This window comes from Rhineura floridana, chromosome 10 (genome assembly GCF_030035675.1).
Source record: "Rhineura floridana isolate rRhiFlo1 chromosome 10, rRhiFlo1.hap2, whole genome shotgun sequence".
Classification (NCBI taxonomy): Eukaryota; Metazoa; Chordata; class Lepidosauria; order Squamata; family Rhineuridae; genus Rhineura; species Rhineura floridana.
In genome coordinates this window covers 84,506,457-84,519,378 of record NC_084489.1, presented here as the reverse complement: position 1 = coordinate 84,519,378, position 12,922 = coordinate 84,506,457, and the positions used below count along the sequence as shown (strand labels likewise).

Below are 12,922 nucleotides of genomic sequence, written 5' to 3'. Positions count from 1 at the left end.
GCAGAGTTTGGGAATCACTGCAACAAGCTAAATAGAGGCTTCCTGGTCTATAGGAAGCCCTGGGTTGGAAGCCCAGAGAAGCACATGCAGCTGGGGAATACTGGGACTGCCTTTCTGGATTGTATGCAATAGGTACAAATAAAACCAATCACCCCAAAATACAACACAGTAACAACTCCGGGAGAAAATCACACCTCTGCATGCAGAAAGTCCTAGGCTCAGCCCCAGATCTCTACCACCTATACTCCCCAAGAAATTTGCCCAAGGCAGTGGAGAAAGAGAACTGCTGCCAGTCAGTCCTCAATAGACCAAAGGCCTGATTCAGTAAAAGGGCATTTACAAAAGCAGACCCTAGGATTTGAAAAGACTCATGACGCCTCCTCCTAATAATGATGATGATGATGATGAGCCAGTGTGCCAGGCTTTGCACAAGTGAGGGGCGTAAAGGGGTCGACGCCCGAGGAGCGGGAAGGGTCCCCCTCGAGCATCTTTTTTCCCTCTCGGCTCTGCCAAGAAGGCGGACCGACGACTCGAGGGAGCCCCACCCCAACCACTCCTGGCATATCTGGCGTGTGTCTGTAGGTGAAGAGGAAGAAAAGAGACTAAATGAACACAGGAAATCCCCGCCCCTCACCGTGGAGTCTGGGCGGGTTTCTTACCTGGTCGCACCGGCGGCGGAGGCGGGGACGGTGACGACAACTGGGCTTTATTGCCCGCTCCCCACAGCCCTCCCGCCAGTTATGCCCCACCTTCTCTCTCTCCTCACTACCACCCAGCCCGTGAGAACAGCCACATCAACAAGCACCAGGAATCGCCACCCGCTGACGCCATTAACCGACTTCTCTGAGGAAAGGAGACGACGGGAGGGGGGGAAAGGAGAGGGCGCGCGCGCAGCCCCGCCCACTTAATCCCTCCAGCGCCGTGCGCGCGCGCACAAGGGCCGTCCTTCAATTCCTTCACTCAATCCCATTGGCCCGCCGCGGGGTTCTCGCCCCTCCCGTTTCCATCCAGCGCGCGCACGAGACAGAGAGAGAAAGCGATAGGGCGTGCGCGCAGTTTACTCACCCGAGTGCGCGCCTGCTTCCTCCGCTTCGTTTCGCCTCTCGCTGCTCCCGACGGCTCTAGTTACCAAAGCCACGCCCCCTCCCCTTACACGCACTTCCTCAAAGGATGATTCGGGAAAGGAAGGTGTGAGAAGAGCCTCCCTTCCTTCCTCTTTCCGTCAGTCTCCGCCCCTTGTTCTCTCTATTCGCAGAGAGCAGACGGAACACCGCGCGCACGGATCCACAGTTCAACGTGAGGCAAAAATAAATATACAAACGACGTGGCGCACGTTTTACAGTACTATCGCGAGACCCGACCGCGGTCCTTATCCGTTGTATGTCTCGCGCTTTACCTCCCTCCCAACTTTTTTTGTGGATGTGGCAGTTGGAGGCTGGGATTTTGAGGAGAGGAGGTGGCTGTGATGTTATATATTCCTTTTTTTTTTTAAATGCTATTTTATTCAGGAAACCAGATATTTCACCCACACACCCCTCCTCTATTAACTGGTTCCTCAGTCTTACTGCCTCTGAGCGTGTGCAGAATGCTATTCAGGAACATTTTTTAAAAAAAATGCCAGATGATCTCTGAGCCTGTGTAGACGGTGTTTCGTTTTGTTTTGCAAGAGACAAGTTTAAGGAATAGGCGTAAGATCTGTGCCTTTGAGCATGTGGGAAGTGCTCTCGCCTCCATGAAGGGCAAGACTTAGCGCAAACTACAACAGCTTTTCTGTTCTGGCAGCGTTAATGCTAAATGCAAAAGCGAAGGGCCTTTGGGGGATACCATGACGGTTTAAAAATGGTGTAATACTGCTTTAAATGTATGGTGAGGAGGTGGTCTTAGAGTCCAAACCATCTTATACGCCGAAAGTTGTGGAGGCTACTCTGGAGAGACCTGGGTTCAAATTTTAACTCAGCCATGAAGCCCAGTGGCTGGCATTAGGCAAGGCGCTCTGTCTCTCATAACCTAATTTTGCATAGATGCGGAAAAGATAAAATTGTATAGAATCCCATTTATTCAATTATTATTTGATTTATATCCTTCCAGTAGGAGCCCAGGGCGGCAAACAAAAGCACTAAAACCATTTTAAAAGATCGTAAAAACATTTTTAGAAGCTTTAAAAACACCTTTAATTTTTTTTAAAAAAAAGGTTTACAACCCTTTGTACAATCCTGAGCTTATGTTCTTAGGAGCTCCTTCAAGAAAGGATGTGCAGTGTGGGTGTGTTGACAAGCCCTTAGTTGCACAAACAGGCAACGAGGATTTTTTTAAACTGGGTATCAAGAAAATGTATTTTTAAACTTTTAAAATCTTCTAGTAGGGATGATGCTGTTCTAGAGATTAATTAAATTGTTTATTTATTATACTTGTATACCGCCCCATAGCCGAAGCTCTCTGGGGGGTTTACAACAATTAAAAACAAATACAATTTAAAATACATCTTTTAAAAAACAATTTAAAACAATTTAAAAATTAAAAACAATATAAAACACATGCTAAAATGCCTGGGAGAAGAGGAAAGTCTTGACCTGGCGCCGAAAAGATAACAGTGTTGGCGCCAGCCGCACCTCGTCAAGGACATCATTCCATAATTTGGGGGCCACCACTGAGAAGGCCCTCTCCCTTGTTGCCATTCTCCGAGCTTCCCTCGGAGTAGGCACCCGGAGGAGGGCCTTTGATCTTGAACGTAGTGTACGGGTGGGTTCGTATTGGGAGAGGCGTTCCATCAGGTATTGTGGTCCCAAGCTGTGTAAAGCTTTATAGGTCAAAACCAGCACCTTGAATCGAGCTCGGAAACATAAAGGCAGCCAGTGCAAGCGGGCCAGAATTGGTTTTATATGTTTGGACCGTCTGGTCCCCAATCTGGCCGCTGCATTTTGCACAAGCTGCAGTTTCTGAACCGTCTTCAAAGGCAGCCCCGCGTAGAGTGCATTACAGTAATCTAATTTAGAGGTTACCAGAGCATGGACAACTGAAGCCAGGTTATCCCTGTCCAGATAGGGACGTAGTTGGGCCACCAACCGAAGTTGGTAGAAGGCACTCCATGCCACTGAGGCTACCTGAGCCTCAAGTAACAGAGATGATTCTAGGAGAACCCCCAAGCTACGATCCTGCTCCTTCAGGGGGAGTGCAACCCCATCCAGGACAGGTTGGACATCCACCATCCGGTCAGAAGAACCACCCACTAGCAGCATCTCAGTCTTGTCTGGATTGAGCCTCAGTTTATTATCCCTCATCCAGTCCATTGTCGCAGCCAGGCACCGGTTCAGCACATTGACAGCCTCACCTGAAGAAGATGAAAAGGAGAAATAGAGCTGCGTGTCATCAGCATACTGATGGCAATGCACTCCAAAGCTCCGGATGACTGCACCCAACGGTTTCATGTAGATGTTGAACAGCATGGGGGACAGAACTGACCCCTGAGGAACCCCATACGGGAGAGTCCAGGGTGCCGAGCAATGTTCCCCAAGCACCACCTTCTGGAGGTGACCTGCCAAGTAGGAGCGGAACCACTGCAATGCAGTACCTCCCACTCCCAACTCAGCCAGTCTCCCCAGAAGGATACCATGGTCGATGGTTTTGAAAGCCGCTGAGAGATCAAGGAGAATCAACAGAGTCACACTCCCCCTGTCTCTCTCCCGACACAGGTCATCATACAGGGCGACCAAGGCTGTTTCTGTGCCAAAACCAGGCCTGAAACCCGACTCAAATGGATCCAGATAATCAGTCTCATCCAAGAGTGTCTGGAGCTGGCCTGCAACCACTTGTTCAAGGACCTTGCCCAGGAATGGAACATTTGCTACCGGCCTATAGTTATTAAGATTTTCTGGGTCCAGGGAGGGTTTCTTCAGGAGTGGTCTCACTACTGCCTCTTTCAGGCAGCCAGGAACCACCTCCTCTCGCAGAGAGGCATTAATCACCTCCCTGGCCCAGCCGGCTGTTCCATCCCTGCTAGCTTTTATTAGCCAAGAAGGGCAAGGATCCAGCACAGAAGTGGTTGCACAAACCTGTCCAAGCACCTTGTCAACGTCCTCAAGCTGCACCAACTGAAACTCATCCAAGAAATCGGGACAAGGCTGTGCTCTGGATATCTCTCTTGATTCATCTACTATAACACTGGAGTCTAAGTCCTGGCGGATGCTAAAGATTTTATCCTGGAAGTGCCTAGCAAATTCATTACAGCGGGCCTCAGATGGTTCTATCATGTCCCTGGGGCCAGAGTGTAATAGCCCCTGGACAATTCTGAAGAGCTCTGCTGGGCGGCAGATTGATGATTTGATAGTGGCAGCAAAATATTGTTTTTTTGCTGCCCTTACTGCCCCTAAATACAACTTACCATAGGCACTTACCAGTGTATAATTGCATCCACTAGGAGTTTGTCTCCATCTGCACTCAAACCGTCTCCGATATTGTTTTACCGCTCTCAACTCTGGGGTATACCATGGAGCCATACGAGCTCTACACAGGAGAGGGCGCTCAGGAGCAATCATGTCAACCGCCCGGGTCATTTCTGTATTCCACAACTCAACCAGGGTTTCGACAGGAGCGTCAGCCCTATCAGCCGGAAAACTCCCCAGAGCCCTTTGGAAACCATCCGGTTCCATTAGTCTCTGGGGGCGGACCAACTTAATAGGTCCCCCACCCTTGCAGAGGGGAAAAGCCACTGTAAGTCTAAACTTCAGCAAGCAGTGATTTGTCCATGACAGAGGGACTGATGTAAGGCCCCCCACAATCAGATCACCAACTCCATGTCCAGTTGCAAAAACCAAATCTAGAGTATGCCCTGCTGCATGTGTTGGGCCAATGACATATTGGGACAGTCCCATGGCTGTCATGGAGACCATGAAATCCTGAGCCACCCTGGATAAGGTGGCCTCGGCATGGATGTTGACATCTCCCAGAATCAACAGTCTGGGGGATCTCAACAGTACACCTGAGACCACCTCCGTCAGCTCAGCTATTGAGTCTGTTGGGCAGCGGGATGGACGGTACACCAACAGAATCCCCAGTCTGTCCCGGTGACCCAACGTAAGGTGCAAACACTCCAGACCAGTAGTCACATGGACAGGGTGCTTGCAGAGGGAGATGGAACTCCTATAGACCACAGCAACCCCCCCTCCCTGACCCTCAGGTCTACCCTGATGCTGGACCAGGTACCCTGGCGGGCATAGCTGGGAGAGACTGACTCCTCCCTGCTCACCCACCCAGGTCTCAGTTATACATACCAGATCGGCTGCCTCATCCACAATTAAATCATGAATGAGGGAGATATTATGCACTGATCTGGCGTTTAGGAGCAGCATCTGGAGGCCTGAGAGCTGGCTGACAGGGCAACCAACAAACCTGCGGGTGTGGGGAGGACCGGAACAAGGCACAGTCGTTAACTGCCTTTGAGAAGTATGTTAATAATTGAAGGTCTTTACTGTTAAACAAGGAGGTAGATAAGAGCAAAACCCCTCCAGGCAGCTGCTCATTAAATACCTTGACAGGGTGAAGAGAACTTTGGGAAAATCATTTCAAAAATATTTCCTTGCCGTTGTTTGAGAGTTCTGAAATCTCAAAGGGACACAAACAGCCTGGGGAAATGGCAAGGAAAACTAAACCCATTCATATCATATATTTACATTGATCCAAATCCAGACATCGTGACTGTTGTGTGTTGTTAAACCAATAAGGGGGTAAAAGTCATACGGCAAGGCTTTTTCAGAAAATTGTGTTTTTGATACACAAAACTGCACCACCACTACTTGGTTACTGACTTTCTTCAAAGCTATGCAGTAGTTAATTGTTGCAGGGGATGCAGCAGGCCTGGTACTGGCACAGTATTGCCAATGAACCCCCAAACATATCCAACACCATGCAGAATTTGGTGTTGGAGGAGAGCTTTGCGGATACCATGGACTGTGAAAAAGACAAATAATTGGGTGTTAGAACAAATTAAACCAGAACTATCACTAGAAGCTAAAATGATGAAACTGAGGTTATCATACTTTGGACACATCATGAGAAGACGTGATTCATTAGAAAAGATAATAATGCTTGGAAAAACGGAAGGAAGTAGAAAAAGAGGAAGGCCAAGCAAGAGATGGATTGATTCCATAAAGGAAGCCCCAGACCTGAACTTACAAGATCTGAACACGGTGGTTCATGACAGATGTTCTTGGAGGTCGCTGATTCATAGGGTCGCCATAAGTCATAGTCGACTTGGAGGCACATAACAACTGCAGCAGCAGCACTCACTGCCCTCCATTGATGCTGGGCCTGCCACATCATCATCATCAATTTATTAATCGCCTTCTACACAATCATGTTAATGCAATGTACAATAAAAACAGCAAAAAAAACCCCAGTTATATATATAACATTATATATAAACATATGTTTAAAACAAAAACAATACAAAATAGCCATTTGTCCAAGTGGAAAAGTGCAGATTGGCTGCCCCCATAAAGCTGCATTTCTTTAAAAAAACATTTTACTTGTGCACAATAGAAGCGGGGCTGTCCTGTCCTCTACCCTTTCTTTAACCATTTAAACATGAAAGAATCAAGTGTATTAGCTAAGATCTTATTAGGAGGAGAACTTAAAAAAAAAATTCTTGTACCAATATGTTCCTATGCATATGTGGATACAGAACATGAATTGCTTATGAGGGAGCAATTTGGTGTATACCCACTGCGAGAAAAACATTGGCTTGCTGTTCTGCGGAACAAGCCTGAGCACTGTACCACAGGTGGATCTGTTAAGAGATAACAGATCGGATGAGAAGCGCTTTGAACATAAGAACATAAGAAGAGCCTGCTGGATCAGGCCAGTGGCCCATCTAGACCAGCATCCTGTTCTCACAGTGGCCAACCAGGTGCCTGGGGGAAGCCCGCAAGCAGGACCCGAGTGCAAGAACACTCTCCCCTCCTGAGGCTTCCGGCAACTGGTTTTCAGAAGCATGCTGCCTCTGACTAGGGTGGCAGAGCACAGCCATCATGGCTAGTAGCCATTGATAGCCCTGTCCTCCATGAATTTGTCTAATCTTCTTTTAAAGCCATCCAAGCTGGTGGCCATTACTGCATCTTGTGGGAGCAAATTCCATAGTTTAACTATGCGCTGAGTAAAGAAGTACTTCCTTTTGTCTGTCCTGAATCTTCCAACATTCAGCTTCTTTGAATGTCCACGAGTTCTAGTATTATGAGAGAGGGAGAAGAACTTTTCTCTATCCACTTTCTCAGTGCCATGCATAATTTTATACACTTCTATCATGTCTCCTCTGACCCGCCTTTTCTCTAAACTAAAAAGCCCCTAATCCTGCAACCTTTCCTCGTAAGGGAGTCGCTCCATCCCCTTGATCATTCTGGTTGCCCTCTTCTGAACCTTTTCCAACTCTATAATATCCTTTTTGAGATGAGGCGACCAGAACTGTACACAGTATTCCAAATGCGGCTGCACCATAGATTTATACAACGGCATTATGATATCGGCTGTTTTATTTTCAATACCTTTCCTAATTATTGCTAGCATGGAATTTGCCTTTTTCACAGCTGCCGCACACTGGGTCGACATTTTCATCGTGCTGTCCACTACAACCCCGAGGTCTCTCTCCTGGTCGGTCACCGCCAGTTCAGACCCCATGAGCGTATATGTGAAATTCAGATTTTTTGCTCCAATATGCATAATTTTACACTTGTTTATATTGAATTGCATTTGCCATTTTTCCGCCCATTCACTCAGTTTGGAGAGGTCTTTTTGGAGCTCTTCGTAATCCCTTTTTGTTTTAACAACCCTGAACAATTTAGTGTCGTCAGCAAACTTGGCCACTTCACTGCTCACTCCTAATTCTAGGTCATTAATGAACAAGTTGAAAAGTACAGGTCCCAATACCGATCCTTGAGGGACTCCACTTTCTACAGCCCTCCATTTTGAGAACTGTCCGTTTATTCCTACTCTCTGCTTTCTGCTTCTTAACCAATTCCTTATCCACAAGAGGACCTCTCCTCTTATTCCATGACTGCTAAGCTTCCTCAGAAGCCTTTGGTGAGGTACCTTGTCAAACGCTTTTTGAAAGTCTAAGTACACTATGTCCACTGGATCACCTCTATCTATATGCTTGTTGACACTCTCAAAGAATTCTAATAGGTTACTGAGACAGGACTTTCCCCTGCAGAAGCCATGCTGGCTCTGCTTCAGCAAGGCTTGTTCTTCTATGTGCTTAGTTAATCTAGCTTTAATAATACTTTCTACCAGTTTTCCAGGGACAGAAGTTAAGCTAACTGGCCTGTAATTTCAGAGCTTGGAAAAGTTACTTTTTTGAACTACAACTCCCATCAGCCCCAGCCAGCATGGCCACTGGATTGGGCTGATGGGAGTTGTAGTTCAAAAAAGTAACTTTTCCAAGCTCTGTGTAATTTCCGGGATCCCCTCTGGATCCCTTTTTGAAGATTGGCGTTACATTTGCCACTTTCCAGTCCTCAGGCACGGAGGAGGACCCAAGGGACAAGTTACATATTTTAGTTAGCAGATCAGCAATTTCACCTTTGAGTTCTTTGAGAACTCTCGGGTGGATGCCATCCGGGCCCGGTGATTTGTCAGTTTTTATATTGTCCATTAAGCTTAGAACTTCCTCTCTCGTTACCACTATTTGTCTCAGTTCCTCAGAATCTCTTCCTGCAAATGTTAGTTCAGGTTCAGGGATCTGCCCTATATCTTCCACTGTGAAGACAGATGCAAAGAATTCATTTAGCTTCTCTGCAATCTCCTTATCGTTCTTTAGTACACCTTTGACTCCCTTATCATCCAAGGGTCCAATTGTCTCCCTAGATGGTCTCCTGCTTTGAATGTATTTATAGAATTTTTTGTTGTTGGTTTTTATGTTCTTAGCAATGTGCTCCTCAAATTCTTTTTTAGCATCCCTTATTGTCTTCTTGCATTTCTTTTGCCAGAGTTTGTGTTCTTTTTTATTTTCTTCATTTGTATCCCACTGGTTTTCTCCATTCCACCAGGTCTCCATTATGCTCACTATATCAATGCTCTCCTCTAAGACCAAGCACTCCAGTTCTCCCATCTTGGTTCGGAGGCTCCTAGCATTAGTGTACAGGCACTTGTAAGCAGTGTCTCTCTTCAAGTGTCTTTGGCACTTGTGGTTTGGCCTGTGGTAATTTTGCCCTTCTGAATTTATATCCTGTGCCCCTGCTCTCACAATGCCTACTTCTAGGCCTACCCCTTTTAAAATTTCATCATTTCTTTAGTTTTTATCCCAGGGGGGAGGTTTATTCCGAACCGGACCTTCCTCAGCTCCTGTGGTGGAAGCCAAGATAAATGATCTTGCAAGCTAGGAAAAGAAAAGAGACAAGCAAAGACTGTTCCCGATGAATGCTTTAATATGTGTTATCTGATAGGGCTACAGAAGACGCTGGAAGACTTTGGAAACCAAGCTCATTGCTTTCCCTCTTTGATCTTTGCTTTGTTTTATAGAGATAGAGAAGGGAGTAGCTGACTTCAGAAGTATACGTGGCATTGGCATCTTCACATTAGGGCCGCTTCACAAACACAGGGCCAGCAGAGAATTTTAATTTATGGCATCTTTCCACTAGAGAGTGCCACATTTCATCTCATGTTTATCCCCAAAATTAGCTTCAGCCATTTGGCACCATGATTTCCCAACCATTTTAGAGGAGTTGTGCATGTGACAGGAAATGATCACACCATATAACAAAATCCAAGGAGTCAAGAGAGACGTTTTGATACCTTTGTTTCAACCTTTTCTTCCAGAAGCAGCCTGCCTCTCGGACTAAGTTCTATAGTCACACTATTTGAAACCCTATGTTGTAATGCTACCCTGACATGAAGATATCTAAGAAACAACACATTACAAGTGCTAAAACAGGCAGAAAAAAGTATTAAGTGGCCTGCTGAGACCTCAGCAATTTTCAAGTGGTCCGTGGGGAGAAAAAATGGGAACCACTGGTCTAGGAGAAAGGATTGCTAAGTTTGTTGGTATTCTGCCTTAAACATGGGATATTGCAATGCATATCGGTTTTTAAAAACAAATGATAATAACTTTTTATTTAAAAAATTAGCTGCTGAAGTTTTTCTCCATCACTTTCATTTTTTTAATGCCCTCATTTGTTTTGTTGTATTTGTTTTACTTGGAAATGCAATTGTAAGCTGTTGGGGGAGGGTTTATAGGGCCAAAGGGGTCATGATGGGAACAGCTTCACCTGCATAATTTCTGCCTGTTGGGTTGCTCTTAAAGGCACAGAAGCAGTATGGCCAGAAACACACACACACACCCTGCTGTTTGCAAACTTAGCCTCAATATGGTGCCCATGCACCCTACTTTTTAGAGGATAGTTCTCTAACTAAAGGCATTCTCTGTGTGACGTCTGATTTAAATATAAATAACCAAAGAAAGGAATTGTTGCTCAGTAGTTAACATCTGGCACAGCGGACTGAGCAGGTGCACAGATCACCTGATCACAGCTTTCCTCATTATGGTGGTTTGCATTGTGTTTTTGTTTAAATTGTAATAATTATGTTTAAATTTGCGTCTGTGAATATAAATTAGCTTGATTTTTTTTTTTGCAAATCCGTGTCTTTTTGGAAATACATTTCCTCTTCTTCTGACTTTAGCCTGAGACTTTTCATTGTTTTGGCCATTTCCCCTTAATTCCTGGCTTTTCCACTCCTTTGGTGCTGAGCAAAAGTCTCTCTACAGCCTTGATCTTTATTCCCTTTCTCCACAGAAAACAAAGGCAACAGTGTGAATTCATAAGAATTTGTGTGTGTGTGTGCAAAATCCAGTTGGGCAATACCGTTATGAGGATCAACCAAAATAGCGAGCAAGTTTTTGAGCTCTCCAGTACTCTTCATCAGGCTGGATGTAATTAGTACATTTTTAGTACTAGTGTTGCCCAGCTGTAGATTTTGCGGTTTCGCAGAAGAGATGCTCCCAAGAGTTAGGAGCAGCGTAGGGGAAAACTAGCGCCATACTTTGTTGGCACTCCAATTCCCATCAGCCCCAACCAGGAGAGCCAATGGTCAGATTTGATGGGAGTTGTAGTCCGAGGACTACCCCCTAATTTAGAGGGGCCCCACTCTTTTCGGGAGAGTTCTGTACCGGAGCATAGTGGTGCCTCTCCATTTTTAAACCGGAAGTTTAAGGTGCGCTTGTGACTTCTAGCTCTATGGGGTCTCTACCGCTGTGATGTGGCTGCTTGACGCTCTCCTGGCATCTCTATGGGTGATCCGCTCTGGCCGCCTCAACCTTTGTAGCCGGAAATGGAAGGGCCAGGCGTGTTTGTTGTGCTAGAGGCCGCTTCCTTCACTGCCTGCCCAGCCGCTGTGACGGCGAAGCCCGGAGGGGAGAGGCCGAGGTGAGACGAGAGGCCGGAGCAGGCAAGGGGTCTCGGGGAGGGGCAAGGAAGCGGGGAATGGGCGGCGCTGTTTGGCGGCGGAAAGAGGTGTGTTGGTCGTGACCATCGGAGACGGGCGGGGCAACTGGAGGAGGGGAGAGAGAGAGAGAGAGAGAGAAACGATTCGATTGAGGTTGCTGGAGGGAGAATGGGTTCAATTCTCGGCCATCAAGTTCACTGGATGACTTTTCTCTGTCTGCCTAGCCTACCTCACAGGGTTGTTGTGAGAAGGGAAGAGGAGAGGCAGGGGCCAAGTACACCACCCCTTCCTCCTGAAGGGTGAGATACAAATACGTTAATAATCTCTCAGCCTGTAGGAAATGAGCCACGTTGTACGATGCCAAAGACACCCATGCTGATAAAAGCAGCGTTTATCTTGCTGTTTGTATATAGGAACTTTTTTGTTCCAAAGGTATACACAAGGCCTAAAATGCAGAATTATCACACCCATAAAACAAACCAAGGTACAGTTCTTAAAAAAAAAAGCAGGCAGCAAGAAATCCGCCACAGAAATACAATGCACCAGGAGCAACAGATACAAATGCCCCAACTAGTTAGGCTCAAATTAGTGGTATGGGGGAGGCCAGTGTGCCCTCCCCAATCCATAGGAAGATGTCTTATACCAAGTCAGACCATTGGTCCGTCTACTCACTGTTGTCTACACTGACTGGCAGTGGCTCTCCAGGGTTTCAGATGGAGGATTTCCTAGCCTACCTGGAGATGCTTCCTAGCCTACCTGGAGATGCTGGGACTTGGGACCTTCTGCATGCAAAGCTGATGCCTTGCCACTGAGCTGTGGCTGATGGATTGTTGACCTTAGGGAGTTTTGGGTGAGGTTCTAGGGATGCCGTTGCCCAGTCAAAACCTGGTCTGTGTAGTCAAGTCTTGGAAAGGAGTGAGTGAATGTTACAAGTAGACATGATGTGCAATGCTAGATTATAGGCCATCAAGCTAGCTATTTTTAAGAGAGTGATGAAAGCGGAATGGTGGGTTTGAGGGAGACTCTCTGAAAGGTGGAAACTTTAATTGGGTGGTTGAGGAAGCTGCTGAAGGGAGACTGAGGTCTAGAGGAATCTGAGGCTAGCTGTGACTGAGAAATAGATATTTATTCAAATGTAATGTATTTTTCTTCTTTAACACGTCATAATTTCTGTATTTTACGTTGTAAAACCACCCTCTGCTGAAGAATAGTATATGGATTTTCAAGTAGAGGGGGTCATGGAAGCATGGAAGCAAAAGTATAGATGGCTTTGAAATGCAGATTGGGAAAGACTGGGTTAAAATGGAATGAGACATGTTGGATTAAGGTGCAGGTTAGGCGGTCTAATTTGAGAAGGAATCCCACAGAAACTTCCCCCCATTGCTGCAGAACCACTGATGTTTGGAGGTAAAAGGAGGAGCTGCTAGTACCTGTGTATCCTGGTATTAATAACACATTCAGTGCCCATTTAAATGTGTACTGCCTTCAAGTCGATTCT

General features: G+C 46.3%; 2 protein-coding genes across 9 annotated transcripts in view; one reads left to right on the top strand and one right to left on the bottom strand.

The window, feature by feature from the left end:
* NKTR (natural killer cell triggering receptor) overlaps window positions 1-1,284 on the bottom strand; it is a 47,713-nt gene extending 46,429 nt beyond the window's left edge. For 2 of the 4 annotated variants that reach the window (XM_061587792.1, XM_061587794.1), the window contains exon 1: window positions 660-935. The gene's annotated coding sequence lies outside the window, so the exon portion shown is untranslated. Of the gene's footprint in view, window positions 1-659; window positions 936-1,065 lie in introns of those variants that run through there. The other 2 variants (XM_061587793.1, XM_061587795.1) reach the window with 2 other exon arrangements.
* Window positions 1,285-11,272: 9,988 nt separating this feature from the next.
* Window positions 11,273-12,922, top strand: part of SEC22C (SEC22 homolog C, vesicle trafficking protein) — a 47,788-nt gene continuing 46,138 nt past the window's right edge. For 4 of the 5 annotated variants that reach the window (XR_009758102.1, XR_009758101.1, XM_061586383.1 and 1 more), the window contains exon 1: window positions 11,273-11,405. The gene's annotated coding sequence lies outside the window, so the exon portion shown is untranslated. The remainder of the gene's footprint in view (window positions 11,406-12,922) is intronic. The other variant, XM_061586379.1, reaches the window with a different exon arrangement.